The sequence below is a fragment of the Conger conger genome, chromosome 14 (genome assembly GCF_963514075.1).
Source record: "Conger conger chromosome 14, fConCon1.1, whole genome shotgun sequence".
NCBI classification, from domain to species: Eukaryota; Metazoa; Chordata; class Actinopteri; order Anguilliformes; family Congridae; genus Conger; species Conger conger.
In genome coordinates, this window is record NC_083773.1 from 36,545,489 (window position 1) to 36,565,293 (window position 19,805).

The following is a 19,805-nucleotide window of genomic DNA, read 5'->3' on the forward strand; positions in this document are numbered from 1 at the left end:
GGAGAATGTGCCACAGTTGTTCTGCAGACTTTGGCTGTCTCTCTTGCTTGTGGCTCTCCAGGTAATCTCAGACAGGGGGGCCTAAGATTTTTCAAAGTACTATACATTTTTGACCCCATATTATTGGTAGCTACACATGTACCACTAACCTCTGAGTCAGATGTGTTCACACCAGGACTGGAAAGCATAAAGTGACCACTTTATTAGGTAGACCTGTACACCAGCTTTTAATGCAAATATTTAATCAGCCAATCATGTGGCAGCACCTAAACACATGAAAAATATGCAGAAGTGTCAAGAGGTTCAGCTGCTTTTCAGACCAAATGCCAGAATGGTTCAGACTGGTCAAAGCTGACAGGAAGGTGACAGTAACACAAATAACCACAAGTGGTATGCAGAAGAGCATCTCTGAATGCACAAACCTTCAAACCTCTAAGTGGATAGGCTACAGTAGCAGAGGAAGCCTTAAAAATAGTTGGAATAAATACCTAATAAAGTGCTCACTGAGTGTATTATGAGAAGATGGAAGGTTCCAGAAACTTTATCACTCAGGGGCCATGTGTGAATGAAAGATTCATTCTGGAAAAGTTTCTCTGGCAATTTTCTGGCGCAAGACCTGGAAATATTTATGTAAATATTGCAATTCGACGTTAGCGTGAACAAAGCCTTAGCATTAACGGATGAAGCATGTAAAACCCGAAAACAATTTTGCAAATATATCTGCTAGACTGGAAAAAGCTGCTATATATAACGGTGGAAAAGTTAACATGGCAACGTTCCATGTACCACATGTGAAAGTGGCTTCGGATTATGCTAATATTCATGTTCTGCTCCTTCCATATTTATAGCAAATCTACATACAGTGCACTTCAGATGTGATCATTTACATCTCCCCCAGTAAAGCGAGTCTATGGACACAACATTGCATCTTGTTTATGTACAGACACACTGTATGCTGCCATGAATTATTTTACATACCAATGCCTGTTTGCCTGTTTTCAGTAATGCTTTTGAGTGCGATGCATCAACTGGCTTCTTCTGCTGTGGGGGAGTTTACACAAAGCCATTACGGCACTTCACAATACTATTACAACTGAGATAGACTAAATTACTTGTTTTTTCACACACAAAAAAACGATAAACTGCAGGCTAATATTTCACACATATTTCTATGGCCTGCCGTATGTCCCAGGTACATTTTCATCCAAAATCATTATCAGGTTGCTCTTCCTGTTGTTTCACTCCGGAATGTTTGTAAGTCCGCCACATTGTGGATATGCTGCACTTGACATGCTCGTCATGTGACTCTCTCAGTCTGCTGAGGGGGAAATGTAGTTACAGCGACAGCACAAAGCTTGTCTGTCTGTCTGTCTGTCTGGTACCTTGGTCTTTCTGCACCCCTGTCTGTCTTTTTTTCTGTGCCCTGTCTGTCTGTCCGTATGTCTGCCTGTGCCCTGTCTGTCTGTCTGTCTGTCTGTGATCTGTCTGTCTGTCTGTCTGTCTGTCTCTGTCCTGTCTGTCTATCTGTGCCCCTGTCTGTCTGTCTTTCTGTGCCCTTGTCTGCAGAGCACTGTTTCGATCCACAGGTTGAATCTCACTGACATTAGACAGTTCCCCTCATGAAAACAGTGATTAAATAAAACCTAATTCTAGCCTCTCTGTTAGAATTGATGATACACAATAGACATATAATGCTATTTAGGTTTTGGGAAAACTAAGCAGTAGGTACACTTTAGTGGTAGGAAAAGGTGAGCATTGCTGGGATGAATGGTCTGTTCTCTCCATTATGTTCTGCAGACAGCTGCTTTGTGTGAAATCTAAAATTAAAGAGCCAATAAGAAAGAGCTGAGCATATCTGTGGTCACGGACAAATCAACAGATGGCACATAGTTAGTTTTGACATATTTTTCATTCCTTGAAAATCAATCACAGCTGACATGAAGGATTTCCCAGACAAGGATTTAGCCTAGCCTTGGACTAAATACATTACTCCAATGGTGATATCTACAGAAAAAGAACGCAGTCTTGAATGAGGCTTAATCCTTGTCTGAAATGGTAAATGGTTGGCATTTATATAGCGCCTTTATCCAAAGCACCGTACAATTGATGCTTCTCATTCACCCATTCATACACACACTCACACACCAACAGCGATTGGCCGCCATCCAAGGCACCGACCAGCTCGTCAGGAGCATTTGGGGGTTAGGTGTCTTGCTCAGGGACACTTCAACACAGCCCGGGCGGGGGATCGAACCGGCAACCCTCCGACTGCCAGACAACAGCTCTTACTGCCAGAGCCGTGTCGCCCTAAACCAGGGAAACCAGCCCGAAACCTTACTGCCATGAACTAGGCAACTACGACAGTTTCTGATGGAAAATGAAAAAAATGAGAATGACTATCACGTACCAGATCAGCAGACAGCAGACAATGGGGGAAACCACCACAAATGAATGTTCTCAGAAACTGAACAAGTGTTCTTCCACGATAAACTCAGGAATAAGCCACGTTCCTGTCAACCTGCTGACAAATTTAATTTCACTGTCCTAGCAAGTGGGTGCAAAGTGACAACCTTCCCACTCGACTAAATTCCAGGTTTCACCTCAAAGTGTAACTCTGTGTCAGGCAATTACAAATGATTTGCGCAGGGAAATGGCACTGTAATGACACTGGGTGAATTCTGGGATACAGCTGAAGACCCATTTTAAAATCATATTCAAAAGGCAAAATAACACCTGTCTGTTGTAACTATGACTGGTTCAATGGACAAATATGCATTCCTACAAAGCATTGTCAATCAACGACATGCTCTTATACAAGTGATCATGAATGAAATGAATCAGTTTCTAACCTTTTTTCACCATGAACTTTGTAAATGATGTTAGCTACATCCATATATTATCTAACCCAGGGTAACGGGGGAAGCTTTAGCCCAGCATGCATTGGGCCGAGAGGCAGGAATAAACCCTGGACAGGCTGCCAATCCATCTCAGGGCACATACACCATTCACTCACACACTCATACCTAGGGGCAATTTAGACTCTCCATTTAGCTGAACCTTCATGTCTTTGGACTGTGGGAGAAACCTGGAGGGAACTCACATGCCCACATCATGCAAACTCCACACAGAAACTCCAACCTAGGACCTTCTTGCTGTGAGGAGAAGTGCTACTGACATATGTGGTCAACATATTAACCACATATGTCAGTTATATTCACTATTCAGTTAACATAATATTAGGGATTTATTAGACATATCTTTTTGACTTGTGAACTCTTCTGCTGCTGTAACAAATTTACTTAAAGGTATGACGTGTTGTAATGTGTGGTTATTTGCGTTACTCTCTCCTTCCTGTCAGCATTGACCAGTCCGGTCATTCTCTGTTGACCTCTCTCATTAACAAGGTGTTTCGGCCCGTAGAACTGCTGCTCACTGCTGCACCATTCTCTGCAAACCACCCTGTCTGGCACCAACAATCATTCCACGGTCAAAGTCAGTTATATCACATTTTTTCACCATTTTGATGGTTGCTGTGAACGTTAACTAAAGCTTCTGACCCGTATCTGAATGATTTTATGTATTGCACTGATGCCACACGATTAGCTGATTAGATAATCGCATGAATAAGTAGGTGTACAGTGCTCAGTGAGTGTATTTTATTCATACCAAGACAACGTAAGATGCTAACTTAAAAATGGTTTGGCTTTTGAAATATCCATACAGACTGTAAGCAGGCAAGTGCATCAATGATCCAAGGCAATGGCTCCAATGTCAGTATCATGACATGTATTATTACCTCTTCAAGTCCCCAGGAAGTTAAATACCATATATTTACTGTGTACAGTAGACATTACAATATGTCATATCCTGTCAGGTTCATTGCATGAGTTATTGGGTGTCCTAGATAGCTATCCCTGAAACTTAAAAGCAATAAGATAATCTGAGGTCTGGCTGTCAGAACTGTAGTATACTGTATACATATTATGATATAATATTAGAAACTAAAGATGTATGAAAAAGCAACATATACTTGGAGATTCAAAGTGTAAAACAACAATATGCAAGTAGTACAACTACTTGTACTACAAGTAGTGAACAATGAAATATTTTTTCTATGAGAAGAGGCTTCAGTCACTTTGAAAGAGAGGAGAAATTTGGGATGAACTTGCTGATATGTCAGCATGCAAATCTGAAGTCTGAGGGAATGATATCATCAGCAAAGGCCAATGCTCAGCATTACATTAATACATTAATGGCATTTGGCAGACGCTCTTATCCAGAGCGACGTACAGTTGATTAGACTAAACAGGAGACAATCCTCCCCTGGAGCAATGCAGGGTTAAGGGCTTTGCTCAAGGGCTGTGTGGATCTTATTGTGGCTACACTTAGGATCGAACCACCAACCTTGCGGGTCCCAGTCATGTACCTTAACCACTACACTACAGGCCGAAAATAACAGAAACAAACCCTTTTAGATTGAGTCAATTCACAAACGTCACAAAGTGCAAGGAAGAAGAAATAAAACAGACGAGCAATAAACTGTGGATCAGCTTGAAAATTTCAAGCTAAATTGTGAGCGACCAGTTTCATCAAAGACAGTGGGGGTCCAACATCCTCTTCAGTGATTGCGCACTGAAGATTGAATTGTTTTATTCACTGCCTGTACAACAGTATAGAGATTAATACTGACTGACAGGTAAATTAAATTTGCTAAATGAATCTTTCACAATATTAAAATTAAACCCTGATGGCATGGCTGCACATTCTATACACGAGGCAAGTTCATCCTCTATTATAGATATTTGTGCGTTCGGGAGCTTGAGTGCACATGACTAATCTAAATTGGAATGCATTATGAAGCATGTCATGTCAAACTTCTGAAGCAAAGTCGGATTGTGTTCAACTCGTATTTGGACAGGGAGAGTGGCTGCTGGTGGAAAAGATGAAAAGGGCCAGTAGGGGGCGCTCTTTCCTCTGTACCTTAATGAAACTCGGTGTCCCAGCATATGAATGGGGCCACTGGCTGGAGAGGGTGCAGACTGGATATTAAACTCACTGCTCCGTTCAGGTTAACCCAGGGGCCTGTTTCACATAGCAATATTACGGAGTTAGCTGGATAACTGCACTGAGTAAAACCCTGAAGCCTCCCAAATCTGGAACATGGACTGAAGTAAAGAGCTGTTCTGTGTTTTACTGAGTGCAGTTATCCAGCCAACTCAGTAATCCTGCCATGTGTGATACCCCCTGGTTTTACTCAGTGCATATACCCAGCTCATTCAGTAATCTTGCTTTGTGAAACAGGACCCTGGACTTGTCCAAATCTGGAACATGGACTGAAGTTACTCCCTGTCATCACTGCAAACGAGAATGGAGTTCTTGCTCAACCTCCCTGGGTAAACTAGGGTAAAATATTGGGTGTGATTACAGGGTAGTCACCATACAGAAACATATTAATTTATAAGTTATATAGGGGGGAATAAATAAATAAATTATCTGAACTGACCCAAGTTACACTTCTGTAAGAACAGCAGTAATGTTAGTGTGTCAGTGAAGGATCACACAGGACAACAGTAATTGTATACTGCTATTGGATTGGAGATGCATCAGTAAGGAATTCCAGGTTTAGTAAAAACATTAAATTGTGACTATAGTTATAGATGAGTCAGGCACAACAAGGTAATTTACTTTAGAGCTCTGTTCTTTTTTATACGTATTTACTTATTAAGGCCTGTCAATTATTATAGTTAACAATTAACTTTTACTTCTGTCAGCGCTTGGGACCCAGTCCCAGAGTGTTAGTATTACTACTAATCACTCTCTGACACTCTCAGCACTTGGGACCCAGTCCCCAGCGTGTTAGTGGGAGCATACTGGTTCTCATGGGAGCATACCAGCTCTCGCGTTTGAATCACTCCCAGAGTGATGGGCCCGTCAGCCCTAAGTGAAATGAGGTACCTTTTAGTGATTTACTATGGCCTCACCTGAGTGTTCTTTTTTTTTTTGGATTGCGTATTGGTTACCGCACACCGTATACCGTCGTCCTTCCCCGTAGGCGATTGCTTACAATCCCTTCATGGGGTGGGTTTTTCGGTTCAAGGGACTCTAACCCCTGGCAGTGTACACTGTCTGTCCGGGTCCCGGGTCCCGGACTCCGAGACTGTTCTGTATAGGGAAGAATCAAGTTAGGATCCCATCCATCGCCAAACTGTTAGGGAAAAATGCCCTTTTTAAGATTTCACAGGTGAGCATCATCTGATGAAACTGATCCCAGTAAAAACAACGACAGCTATACTTGAGTTTAACTTTCATATATTTGCAAAGAAATAACAGAAAGTGAGAAAGCTTACCGATTTGAATCAGACATAGTAGGACTTATTTACAGATTTCAGTACTTTCTCCCAGAAGGGGGGGCTTTACCAAAACAAAAAGACATGAAGCTGGCCATTAACATTTATCAGTATTTTGTCTTCTGATTACTCCTTGTTGACCTTGCTAATAAGACCGGAATGTGGTAGCTACCCCCTTCTAGCACAAGCAGAGACATTAAGATCAAAGGCTGTCTGTCTGCTGGGAGAGAGACAGAGAAAGACTCCTAGTAAGCACTTAATTCAGAAAGTAATAGTAATAAGGATGAAAAATGAAAGGTTATTTGTAATCACGTGATTGTCTTTATGTTAACACACTGTCGATTAAGAATCAATTAAGAAAATTATCCTTACACTATTCAGTGTGACAAATGGCACTGCTTTTCACTCATCAGGAAAATGGCTAGTGATGTATCATTCATTGCATTAAGCAGTAATCATATTCTTTAATTTTTCAGCACAGTGAAACAGCTGTCAGTGCATGATTTAAACCTCCCCTGCCCCAATTTACTGTCCTGAAGGGTGTAATGTCCTCCACACACACTCACTGACACACACACACACACACACACACACACACAGCATTACACCGAGAGCAGGGACAAACTCAGGGTCTGTGTTTGGGGCTGTAGACCTGTCTAAATAATAGCAACTACAGCCAGCATCTCAAATTCCAGTTCTTGAGTGCTGCATGTTATTTTTAGGCATACAAATTTGGTTTACAACCCAACAATTTCAGAAATGAAGGACCTGGTTTATTAAGATCTGCAAAATGGGGATATTTCTGTTAGGACCAATCATTGGTTATGTCATGGTTTCTGTGTGCTAAAAGGTTTTGCACTTGCTGAAGGTCTTAGTAAACCAGGCCCTTAAATTTCTCAAGTTGCATATCCAGAATTGTTGGCATATCCTCAAGCCCGTTTCCCCACCACAATGTAAAGTCTAAAAAGCAGTTGCCGTACAAAAATGAAAATTAACTGAATTATTGATTGATGGTTATCCAAATCTGGTTTTTAATCCTCCCAGAATTTGCAGAGAAAGTTATGCCTCCCACACATCAAGTTCCTAATTTCAGATGTGGCCATTATTAAGCTATGATACAATACGGGGATATAAGTAATGTTGACGTTATTATTAAAATTCTCTGTGTGCAGTGTAAACTCCTACCCACAGGAAAAATAAAGAATATCTGAAAACGCAGCCTACCTCAGTAGGTAATAATCTTTATGGCAGAGTTTAAGACAAAAATATATATTATAAAGAGAAATGAGGATGAATATTGTAACAAGCATGCCAAGGTAGCAGAAATGAGTGAAAAAAAAAAAACTATTTAAAAAACCAATTTCTGAAACACATAAAGCAATGCTGGTTCTTTTTTTTTTTTTTTCTGTCGCAGCTGAAGAAAATAGGTTAGTGAAAAAGATAGGTGCATTAAAATAAGGAATGGGCTTCGCTCAAAGATGATATTGCAGACACTCTAGTTACTATGTTGAGATATGCACCAGGGAAGAGGTAATAAATACACTTACAAGTGCATCCAATATCCTGGATGTGTTGGAGGATATTGAGAAAGAGGATGGAGAGATACTATTACAAATGACTAAAGACGTGGCGAAATAGGCCAGCAGATGCTGATGGCATATATACACACTCAAAGAAATTATTTATAAACCGCTAACAAGCAGTTTTACTCAACTTCGGAAATACCTTATTAGCGGAAACAATGCTACCGTGACAGTATGAATCACGGTAGAGTATTGGCTGGAAATGACTTATCTGGTCCGTGGCGAGCCGGTGGTTTGTCAGAGTGAGCGGAAGTCGCAGCTGGATCTGGTCAGTGACCGTTACTGTTTGTGCCGCGGGGGGGGGGGGGGGGGCACTGTGCAAAAGTCTTAGGTGCATGCGAATAAATTCCATAAAGATACTTTACAAAGATTTACCATAAACAGTTCAAATTAAATCAATTAAGCTGATTCGTGCCTGAGACTTTTGCACAGTACTGTATGTGTGTGTCTGTTACTGTCTGTATTTCTGTAGGACTCCCTGTCTGTAGGAGGGAGCAAGCGCAGCTACTGTCCAAGGTCCTGTAGGCCTCCCTGTCTGTAGAGGGAACATGCACAGCTACTGTCCAAGGTCCTGTAGACCTCCCTGTCTGTGGGAGGGAACAGGCACAGCTGCTGTCTAGTAGGCCTCCAGATACAGGTGACAGCAGCCAAAGAGAAGGAATGGGCCTACTCTCACGCCCTCCCCCCTCCTCACAATAAGTTTAATGGAATCAGATAAATGGTTGTTCAACAAAATGGAAAAATAAAATTCTCAGTCCACTCAGAATACAGCCTGTTGTGATTGTAAAGCAAGCAGCATGATTTTCACAACGGGCAATTTCACGCTCACTTAACCCCCGCAGGTTGCCATTCATTCTTATGTGTTGTGCTGCCATTACGTTTGGCTTATCAGAAGGGTCAGGCCGATCTCCGCTGCTCCCAGCCCGTTTTCAGACTTCCCGTTTACATCTGATTTCACGTGGAAGACAACAGATTATCCGTTTCCCGGCAAGGCAATTAGTAACATTCCAAAGAGTAAAACATCATTAACTCCTCAAATAGATCTGAGCTGATGTGAATATGCGCTGAAGTGTTAAACTGATGATTCCACTGCTCCATTGACTTTTATAGCTTGATTCTGTATGAAAATGCATCTCGCATGTAACGTGCCGTTATGTTTCAGCATGAGAGATAAAGACAAGCGATGAACATAATAATGTGATATTTTCTCATAAAAAACAAAATAATAATAAAAATCCTTCTACATGGTAGCTCTGTACTGCGATATCTATTTGAAGTTACTGTGGGAAAAATGGAATGGAAAAATAGGTTTTTCCAGTATATTTAGGTATGTAGAAGAGGCTATTTGTATCACGTCTTATCTGCAGTTCATTTGAGGACTCCGTCTCTGTGGCTTGAATATGTCTTGGGGTTGTTTACATTACTGATATAAAAGTGAAGCAGGGACCCATATATTCCTATGAAACTTTCAGCCACACTTTACAATAAGTTACATGAACTGGCATTAAGTAGTTGTTAGCATGAATTCATGACGTACAAGTATATTAGTACATTAGCAGACCATAGTAATCAACTTATAATCAGAAGTTACTAACCATGAACAAAATTATTAACTGTTTTTGTATCAGCATGAACTAATGTAGTTATGAACAAGAATGAAGACAAATATATTAACAAAGCTAAATGGTTGGCATTTATATAGCGCCTTTATCCAAAGTGCTGTACAATTAATGCTTCTCATTCACCCAGCAATTGGCTGCCGTGCAAGGCGCTGACCAGCTCGTCAGGAGCATTTAGGGGTTACGTGTCTTGCTCAGGGACACTTCGACACAGCCCGGGCGGGGGATCGAACCCGCAACCCTCCGACTGCCAGATGACTGCTCTTACTGCCTGAGCCATGTCTCCCCTCCAAGCTGCACAGATTAACTTCTCAGTCGTTAGTGAACAACTACATTAGTTAACACTAGTTCACGTAACCTCACTGTAAACTGTTTCCAAATTTCTTATTATATTTACAGTATTTTCACCCATCCGAAAGCTGATTAAAGTGCTTGATAGCTGCTGTCAGACCGGCCCCCCTGGCCCTGTCCCCTGCTCTGCAAACAGAGCCCAGGGCTGACAGTCTTTCACAGGAATATCTATTTTCAATAACAAGGTAAAGGATCACTGCGACCTTCCGAAGCCCTGGGGCGACCATTACCCTCACAGTCCGGCTCACAGGCTGTGTTACAGGTTACAGGCTGTTCCTTTTACAAATAATACATCACTTCTTATTCCGCTGACGCTTTTATCCAACGCGACTTACAGGTGAGTAGACATATTTACAATATGCACACAAACGGTTAATTATGAAATATGACTTACAGTTGAGTAAACATATTTACAATAATATCCTATATTTAAGTGATCAGTTTTGCATACTTTTACATGCTACCACTAGAGAACGGCCCTGGTAAGTAGCTGGCCTTGCCCTGGTTTACCCGATGGTTAAGTCAGATAATGTGGTCAAGTATTATAATGGTGGAATTCGATTTTTTACCCATTCGGGTCTAAGCAATTATTCACAAAAAATGTGGGCCAGCTTATTAATAGGCATTTTGTTACATTACAGTAATTTGTAAAGCATAATGAAAATTCTTACTTCAGTTAGAGAAGGATGGCAAAACATTCCTACTTCAGTAAGAGTACAGCTACTGTAGTGGAAATAAATTGTTTACTGAAAAACTACTCAAGCCACTACTTTTTTGCTTATCTATAATCAATAAAAACATATCTGACCATAATATATTTCTTAGGATATACAGTGGGGTCCAAAAGTCTAGACCACATTGAAAATCGGGGATGTTTTTTTCATGTAATCCTGGAAATAAACAGAAAGTTTTAGGATTTTGAAAACATTTTAATTACTGAAGCTTAAAACTTCAAAAACTACTCAAAGACCAAAGAAGAGTATGGAGTGCTGGACAATCCACAATCACCTGACCTCAACTGAACATTTATGAGGACACTTGAAGACTAACAAAACCCAAACATTCAGTAACATCACAGAATGCTCTTTGGAACATGGTCAAATAATGCTGGGAGAACATGAATCATCAGGTTTGTTTGTGGAGTACATGCCAACTTGAGTGCACGTTGCCATTAAAGCAAAAGGTGGACATACCAAAAAGTTTGTATTAAATTAGAAAATAATGGGAAATAGAAGCATTTTGGGGGATCGGGCATTCTGCTCGGCCGCTCCCAGTTTGTGGAATGCTCTCCCCGACCACCTAAGGGCACCACAGACTGTGGATACTTTTAAACGAGGTCTAAAAACCTACCTTTTTTCTAGAGCCTTCTGCTAGGTTTTACATTTTTTCTCATGTTTTGTATTTCTTTTTTAGCACTTCTGCTTTTTAATCTGTAGCACTAAATGAGATTAAAAAAAAATATATAAAGCGCAATACAAATAAAATTTATTATTATTATTATTATTTTCACTAGTGGTCTCAGACTTTTGGATCCCACTGTACATACATACATACATACATACATATGCCTCTAGGCTTAAACGAGAAAATATGAAAGACAGTTCAAACGTTTAACACAATGTATTACAGCTCACTAAAAAATGTAATGAAGTTCTGAACCTCATAGCTTGCTTGCTGTCTACTTGACCTGGTTATTTCACAGATCTGACACGGTTGCTCATGTAACGTCGGTGAATGTGCTCAGCGTCTCCTACATTATAAGCCACTCTGGATAAAAGCATTGCTCAAATTAACATAATGTCATGTAGAGTGCCATTTTGTATGTACTGTAATGCGCCAGACGATAAATACTATGGCGTTTATGCTGCATCAACACAATAGAAAAGTGCTCGTAAATGCGGACAGTTTGTTGACAAATGGTCTTGTGTAAATGCAGTAAAATTGAAAGCAACCTGCATGCTCTATATCATGCGTTTGATTATTCTTTGCTAACATCAGGAGGTACTGCAATTACACGGTCAGCGTTATGCTTTTTTCCACTTTAACGATATTTGGCTTTAATGGGATCAAACTTATGTTGCATTTTAAACAACATATTTTTCAAAATGAAGTGAAGCACAAGGGATCGATTTACCTGGAATGCATATTAAAGTGAAAATAGCATGTCTGCAAAAGTAAAATCCATAACTGCTCTTTATTATTATCTCATAAGAGATTTGTGACACATTTTACCGATAGATCCCATATGAGTCTGGTCTTTTTCTTTGGAGTCTAAACAGCAAATAATCATATGGTCTTGAATATTTTCTATTCATTACATTACATTACATTACATTTTATTGGAAAATATAAAAGTCCATAGGATTATAGACTCCAATGAAAAACAGCTAACCCATTAAGACAGGCAGGCGGTTAAATCAATTTTTTATTTTTTTTTGTCACCAATATATCCCCTATCAGTCAGATCTTTTTCCTTGTAGTGTAAACAGTATATAATCCTATGGACTATTTTCCATTAAAATTTGGACCGATGAACGGTGGGAGGTATTGAGTTTGGACTCAACCCCCCACCATACCACTTCTTACTGGAACTGAATTCCTGGCTGTGACTGACATCACCGATTCCTGATAGAGATAAGAAACATGTATCTTGTCAAAACATGAATTCAGTCTGTCTTGTCGTTTGCAAAGTCGTTGTGTAGAAGGTCGCCCGAAAAATTTTGATTCAATCGTTCAGGCCCGCTGTCTGCAAAAGAATAGAACAGAGGCCGCTCCTTCCTCCGTAACGGGACTAGCCCGTCTTTGTGTCAATTCCGCTGACAGTCTGGCACCAGACAGAAGAAGGCGTTGACAGGTATTTTGCTCTCTCTGACGATGTTGAAAGGGCTTTCTCATCTTCTGAAAATGTGCACGCTCTCTCTGAAGTGGTCAAAGCGCATATAGGCTCTTTTGAGTCTGCAGGCATCAAGCAGGTCCTCAAGGTCTCCAGTACGTGTATCTTCCTCCATCTGGAATTACCTTCTCTTCAGTACAATGTAATTCCTCAATACTGGTGGAAAAGAGCAAGGCAACCAGCAGTCTTACTGCTGCGCTACAATCGCTCCCTCGCAGTAGGAGACTAGGTTAGAAAAGAAACATAAGCAACCGGCCAGCAACAGCCAGTTCAAATGCTCATAATGAAACAGGAAGGTGTTGTAATTTGGGATTACGGTGGTTGGTAGCAACGTTTCTGTTATTAAATATGAAAGAACAGAATAGAGACAAAGCCTGACAAGCTGCCCCAATTATGATTATGTTGTTGTGCAGTGTATGTCCTTGTTGTCGTTTCTTTAAAACTAGTCAACATATAAATGAATTTAAAAGGTTGCTGTTCTGTTGTTCAAATGAAATGCCAGCTACCATTTCACAACACAGGCTGATTATAATCACTTTGAGATTCTCTCTTTCTCATATTGCTCTTTGGGAAAATATTATGTTAATAAAAAATTCAGTAAAGCGCATGTGATTTTTTTCATTCTTGTTGCATGTATACTCCCAGAAAAAAAAGTTATTTGGCTTGTCTTAATAGTCTTTCGTTTTTTTATGGAACCATCTACGGTAGGTGTGAAAAGTTTTAAAGCTCCCAAAGCTTCCTGGGTTCTTCTATGGCAGGGATTGGAAACTCTAGTCCTGGAGGGCTGGCGTGGATGCAGGATTTTTCTGCCACCAGTTACCCTGGCTCAATCAGCTAATTATCCTCATGCACCATGACTGATTCACTCGTAAATTAGACCACAATAAAATTCTACAAGACAGGAACATTTATCAGCTGTTTATATCATGGAATGTGGCCATAAATGACAGATAGATCATATCAATGATTGGGCCTCATTAAATAATTAAGAACAGAAATTGGTCTGAAAACCAGAAACGGATATCGCCCACCTTGCCCATCCCTGCTCTAATGAGACATAAGGGAACCTTCTGGAACTCTTTGGTACCAGGGCACAGTACTGGCTCCACTCACAGATTAATTGTAATCACTGTGGCTGCTCCCAATTACCTCATTACAGGCTTAATAAGAGGCCTGGGTGTCAGGCCTAAGGGAGATACAGCTTTGGGACTAAGCTAAGGTGGAAAGACTGATGATTTTGTGGTTGCCTTCTACTTTTCTTTTTCGGATGTCTTATCTCCCTTTTCCAGAGAAGTACCTTTGGTTGACTACCTCTTTTTGTTTAATTTGGTTGTCGAGGACCCGGCCCTAGGCCCCCCTGATGAGAGATTGACGGGGGATGGGTTTGGAAGGAATGTATTGTTAACCCCTCGCACACGCCATCGAGGTGGTAGTAAGAACGCCCGTAAGAAGAAAAATATGTGGTTCAGAGAATGAGCAGCCATACTTGTCAGTAGAAGAGTCTGAAGTCGGGGGACTTAGATTTAGGGTTTTAAGGAGCAAGGTTAAAGTTCTGACTGAGAATACTCCAACCCTACAGGGGAGGGGCACAATGCCTGGCTAAAGAAAAACAAAAATAAGGAAAACGGAAGGGATGTCAATATGGTTATCTTTCTTTAAGCCAACAGTTTATTTCGCTTCCGTTTGTCTGTTCACCACGTGTTCACCAGTGGCCATCCTCAACCCTGTATCACAGTGTACATCACAGTGTATATCCATGACCGATGTCACTGATCGTGTGTTATATGAAAACTAGAAAAAACGTGCAGCCGGAATGCGGTTATAAATCAGATTTTGTGTCCCATGATGCATTCGGCTGCAAATTTGAGAAAACAATTTTATGGAACTTACCTTCATCGCACTTTCTCATAATTGACTCATTTGAGCAGTTCATGCTTTCCAAACACCCTGCACGCTTTGGTGTTATTTGCAGCAGTTTGAGAATGGGCGAAACGTGCACTGCCTCACACTCGAGCGGTGCGTTTGCTCACTCGCTCACACATACGAGCCCCCCGCTTCACTTCAACCGCCAGCAACCGCTCCTTTCATTTCAAATAAAGTACTCCAAATAGCCAGCTCAGCAAAACAGAGGTGAATAGACTTTGGGGAGGAAAATAAAACAAACATTGCCAGTTGAGAAGAAGCTGTTGTGCCAATGAAGGAAATATGGAAGTCCTTAGTGTGAGGTGCGTATAGTTAATTTGCCATGTGTGGATAGTATGGGTTTCAGTTTGCATGTATAGTTAGCGAGACAGATTTGTTTTTCATTTAAACTTTTATTTAACCAGGTTAGTCCCATTGAGATTCATCTCTTTTCCAGGGGAGACCTGGCCAATAAGGCAGCAGCATATCGAAGTACAGACAATATAAAACCGTAACCAAAACCGAAGAAATTATTAAAATTGTTATATGAATTATTATCAATGGTTAACTAATTTTGGTCATTATAGTTTAGTTATTACTAATTGCATCATATGGTTTGCTACTGTATAAATATTCATGTAACTAATAAATGAATAAGTAGTTAATAAATACATTAGCTTATGAAAAGTTAATTTAATGCTTAATTGATGCATTTGTAGATCAATTAATTCATGTTAACAGCTAGGCTCCCAGTGTACATTAGTTACTGCCAATTCATGGAGCTTATTGTAAAGGGTGACCCTTTTATATTGTGAGAATTTGCTTTAACAAAAATGTTTTCTGTTTTCTGATGATGCCAATACTGCTCTGGCAGACAAAGACAGATACATGCTCATAAAAAAAAACTACAATCTGTTTATAATGTACAGTTTAAAATGACAGAGAATAATTCAGAATTAATGAATTGTGATTTGTGCAACAGACATGCTGCTTGTTAAGTCAATTAGATGTCATTGGGAGCAGATTTATGTAAAAGATCACATTTCTGTCTTCAATCAGACTTTAATCTGTTTCAGTTTAACCCCATATACATAATTTCCAGAAATTAAGTTTTAAAAAAAGCGAGTCTGTATTTTCAATTTAATGAAATGAAGAATCATTAAATGCTAAATCATTCAGTCTTTGTAACCTATGAAAACACTAAATTACATGATGATTAAATTTGTTAAAGTGTAAACTTAATTCCAAATAATAACAATTCGGAAAGGATTAAATTGCTACACCCGGGCATGCAAAATTGATTCATGTAAAAACAGCAATGCAGGCTAGTTTTGAGTCTATATTAATTGGGAAGATAATTGAGTAGAGCATGATTTATAACTCATTTGTACATACTGCAGGACTGAATTTACCTTGATAGCTAAAAAGGCTGTCTGAGTCTGATTTAGCATTGAGTCGGTGGCAGTAGTGATGCACTGTAACGGTAAAATAGTTCTTCTTCATGGGGTCTTGTCGAAGGCCATTATTCTTATTGTTGAACTCAGAACTCGTAGGCAAATTCAGTCTTGCAAGAATTGTGTTCTTGTGAGAATTCTCAGTTTAATTAATTTAGGTAATTTTACATTCTATTAGTGTCTCGACTGACCATTTTGCCCAATGTGCCCCATAATTAATATTAGAGGTGCTTGTCATTAATGAACTAAAACGGCCCACCACAGCTACACTTGTCCACAGTTTCAGAACGAGGGAACGAGGGATACCTTTTTTACCTTCATAACAAACAAAGACATTGTGGATTCAGTGAAGCTCCTCAGTCAGCCCATGCTATGACCCATGCTATAACTATGTTATAACCTAATCTTATGTTGTAAGTAGGCCTACGTTACACCTGTGTGAGAGAATGACTGTGGAACAGAATGCAGGTCCTGGGCGTATGGAGTGCTGCTTAATGTGTGCTTTATGGAGATTAGCAGGAGATGTCCTGTGGGTGTTTCCGTGCCATTAAAAATGCCTTTTCTTCTTCTCTCCTGTCAGAAAGAGAGTCATATTCAGCACAGGGAGCTGGCAGGACAACCGTCTAGGTGCTGGAGAATATTTAATAGTCCAAATTATTAATATTAAATAACTCCTTTGACACGAGTGCCGAAAGGCCTGACAGCAAGAGGAGAAAATGCATAATTCAGGTTCTTTTCTTCTGTCTTGCTGACTACATCTACCTTTACTTTCGGACATAGATTGTAAGTGTACTGAATCATTTCATCTTTGTGTGCAAATCAAGGAGTTATGGCTTTTATTCTGAGAGTACTGTTCTGTGTCGTAATATGCCTTCTGTTAAGAGCACTGTTCCTAAAGAAATCCCCCCAAAATGTCTGCTTGTGTGAAGAATATTGATGTTTCATTCAAGTCGTCTAGATGTTTTCTCACGTCACTTCTTGGTTTAAAGAAATACATCATCACTAACATAAATTCAGCAAAGTCATTTTATGGAGTTTATGCACAATCCCAACAAGCATTCTACTACATAAATCTTACATAAACAATACTGGGTTGAAAATGTATCCCTTAGAGAAATGTATCCAACAGCTTCTGGATGGGGTGTACAAGACAAAAAAAGAAAATCAATAATGAATGACATGCTTAAAAAAAACAAAAAAAACAAAAAAAAAACATACAATGTGCATAAAACCCTTATATAATAAAATATTTAAAGACAGCCCTGGTGCTGATCTGAAAACAAAGAGAAAGAAGAGGCCTAGGGTCCAGTACACATCTGTGGAGGCATAAGTGGCTCACCCCAGAATGCCTAACTGGGGCAGCTTCTAGTTGTTTACACCAACTTTATCTATCGCAAGTATCTAAGAAAGTGGTCTCATTGCATGGGTGGCAGTTGTCTTTAAACTGTTTACATGAAAATGACAGCATCAATATTTCATTACCTTTTTTACAAAAAATATGAAAGTGATTTATCCCCATGGTTTCATTTTCACAAGCGAGAATATGGTTTTCTTATGGTTTTGCCCACAAGAGAAATAATGCATTATGGGGGGAAATTGCAATATCAGTAAACCCATCTGGAAGTTTCCGAGAATGACTAATTTCTCTTTCATTTTCGACAGGATAACTCTTCTGGACAATTATGTGAAGAGTTCTCCATTGAAGCAGGGTACAGCCGTTTTTTTTTTTCTCCAAACACTCAATTCCCTTTAGTGGGAATTCCATCTGTTTTCTATTACACGGAAATCATTTGAGAGGATAATATGTGCTGTGATGTATTGTTATGGAAGCTGAATGCGCTACCTCCAGCTAGTACCCACGCGTGGATGGGGAGAGAGGGACCGTGGTGTTTACCTTAAAAAATAACACAGTGCACGTCCTCCCGAGACGTCTTCCTCTTCTGGCTGTGACCGTCTCGCGGCTCTGCTTGCCGGGGGAGGCGGGAGGCGGGAGGCGGGAGGCGGGGAAAATGCCCCTCCGACGCGAGGAGGAGACGCCAGGCTCCTGGCAGGAGAGCGACTGAGTTTGGCACCCCTCGCCAACACTTGCCCCTTTCCCACCGCCGCCTGTCTAATGCACGGAGGGGCGGCCGCTACGTCACAGAGGCCTCTGTTGTAGGCTTTGATAATGTCAACACCAAATTAGCACGCTAGCTAGCTAGATCGCTCAGTTTTCCTGTATCTGATAGAAGTCATACCTATAATCTTTTTGAACATTTTTATCTAAATCACCTTGTTTATGGCCGTATTGAAGCACAATGTCTTCCTCATTGACATGTCTTCTACACAGAAGACACATCAGACCTGGTATAAGACATGATACCTGTTCATGGCACAGACAAAAACTGCATTTGCAATCTGAGGAGAAAGCAAGCCCGGCTCTTTGAGCAAGTCATCTTACAAGGATGAGAACCCGAGGCTCCCTTTCAAAATCCAGTCCTGTTAGTAACTGGAGATTAACATTCTCTTTGGTGCTCTGCACTGCTTCCCATCATGCAACAGCCAATGCTCGAAGCTTAGCCAAAAGAGAACACAACAAAAACATAGTTTGCTTGACTTGAGATGTCATTGTTTAAAAGCGGAGCTTCAAGAGTGGAAGGGGTAGTTTCGAGTAGAACTGCTGAGACCTTTCTTGCAACCTGGTGCCATAATCTTTGCCACGGAATTTACAAGAAGGCACTGTAAACCTTGTCTGGAAACATTACATTACATTATTGGCATTTGGCAAATGCTCTTATCCAGAGCAACGTCCATTGATTAGACTAAGCAGGAGACAAGCCCCCCCTGGAGTAATGCAGGGTTAAGGGCCTTGCTCAAGGGCCCAACGGCTGTCCGGATCTTATTTCGGCTACACTGGGATTCGAACCACAAACCTTGCCACCAACCTTGCCTGTCCCAGTCATTTACCTTAACCACTACGCTACAGGCCGCCCGGAAACAGGGTACAGGACCAGGGAGGTGTATAACAGTGCACGCCTACTGGTTAAGTAGGCACACACCTGGACGGCCTTGGGAATCCGTCCAGGAGTTTTCCTGGCTGAGGCCAGGAACACACAGGAGAGGAGAGAGAGGGCCAAGACATACGAACACAAGTCACCCAAGTCACAAGTCGCATGCCACCTGAAATGTTACATGAGTCTGGTTATTTTCTGTACATTTTTTTTTTGCTTGAGTACTGCTCTCTCTCTCCAGTTTCATCTGCTTTCAAATAAACGCACGTTTCTGTGTGTCCCAGTGTCCAGCACGTTTCTGTGTGTCCCAGTGTCCAGCTCTTCTGGCTTCCCAGGGGAGTGTCACGGCGTGTGACAAAAGGGTTCCGGGTTTTAGTCGGTGAACTAATCCAGCTACCTAACACGACGATCCTGCTTCATGATAGACCCCTCGGTTATCAACTTCACAAGCTGTTTGCAGGAGGTCCAACATAAGTGAGCATAACTGTCAGGAGGTTTGGATGTAAGGCTGCTTATTACTTTGAAGCTGTGACATTTTCTGAAACGTCATAAAAGGCGCTGGCTGTGATGAGTATTGGAATCGTTGCTTTTGAGACAAGGAAATAATTTATTGGCCTACTCATCCTTATTTATGAATTTCAGTCAAATGTTCTTAAAAGTCATAAT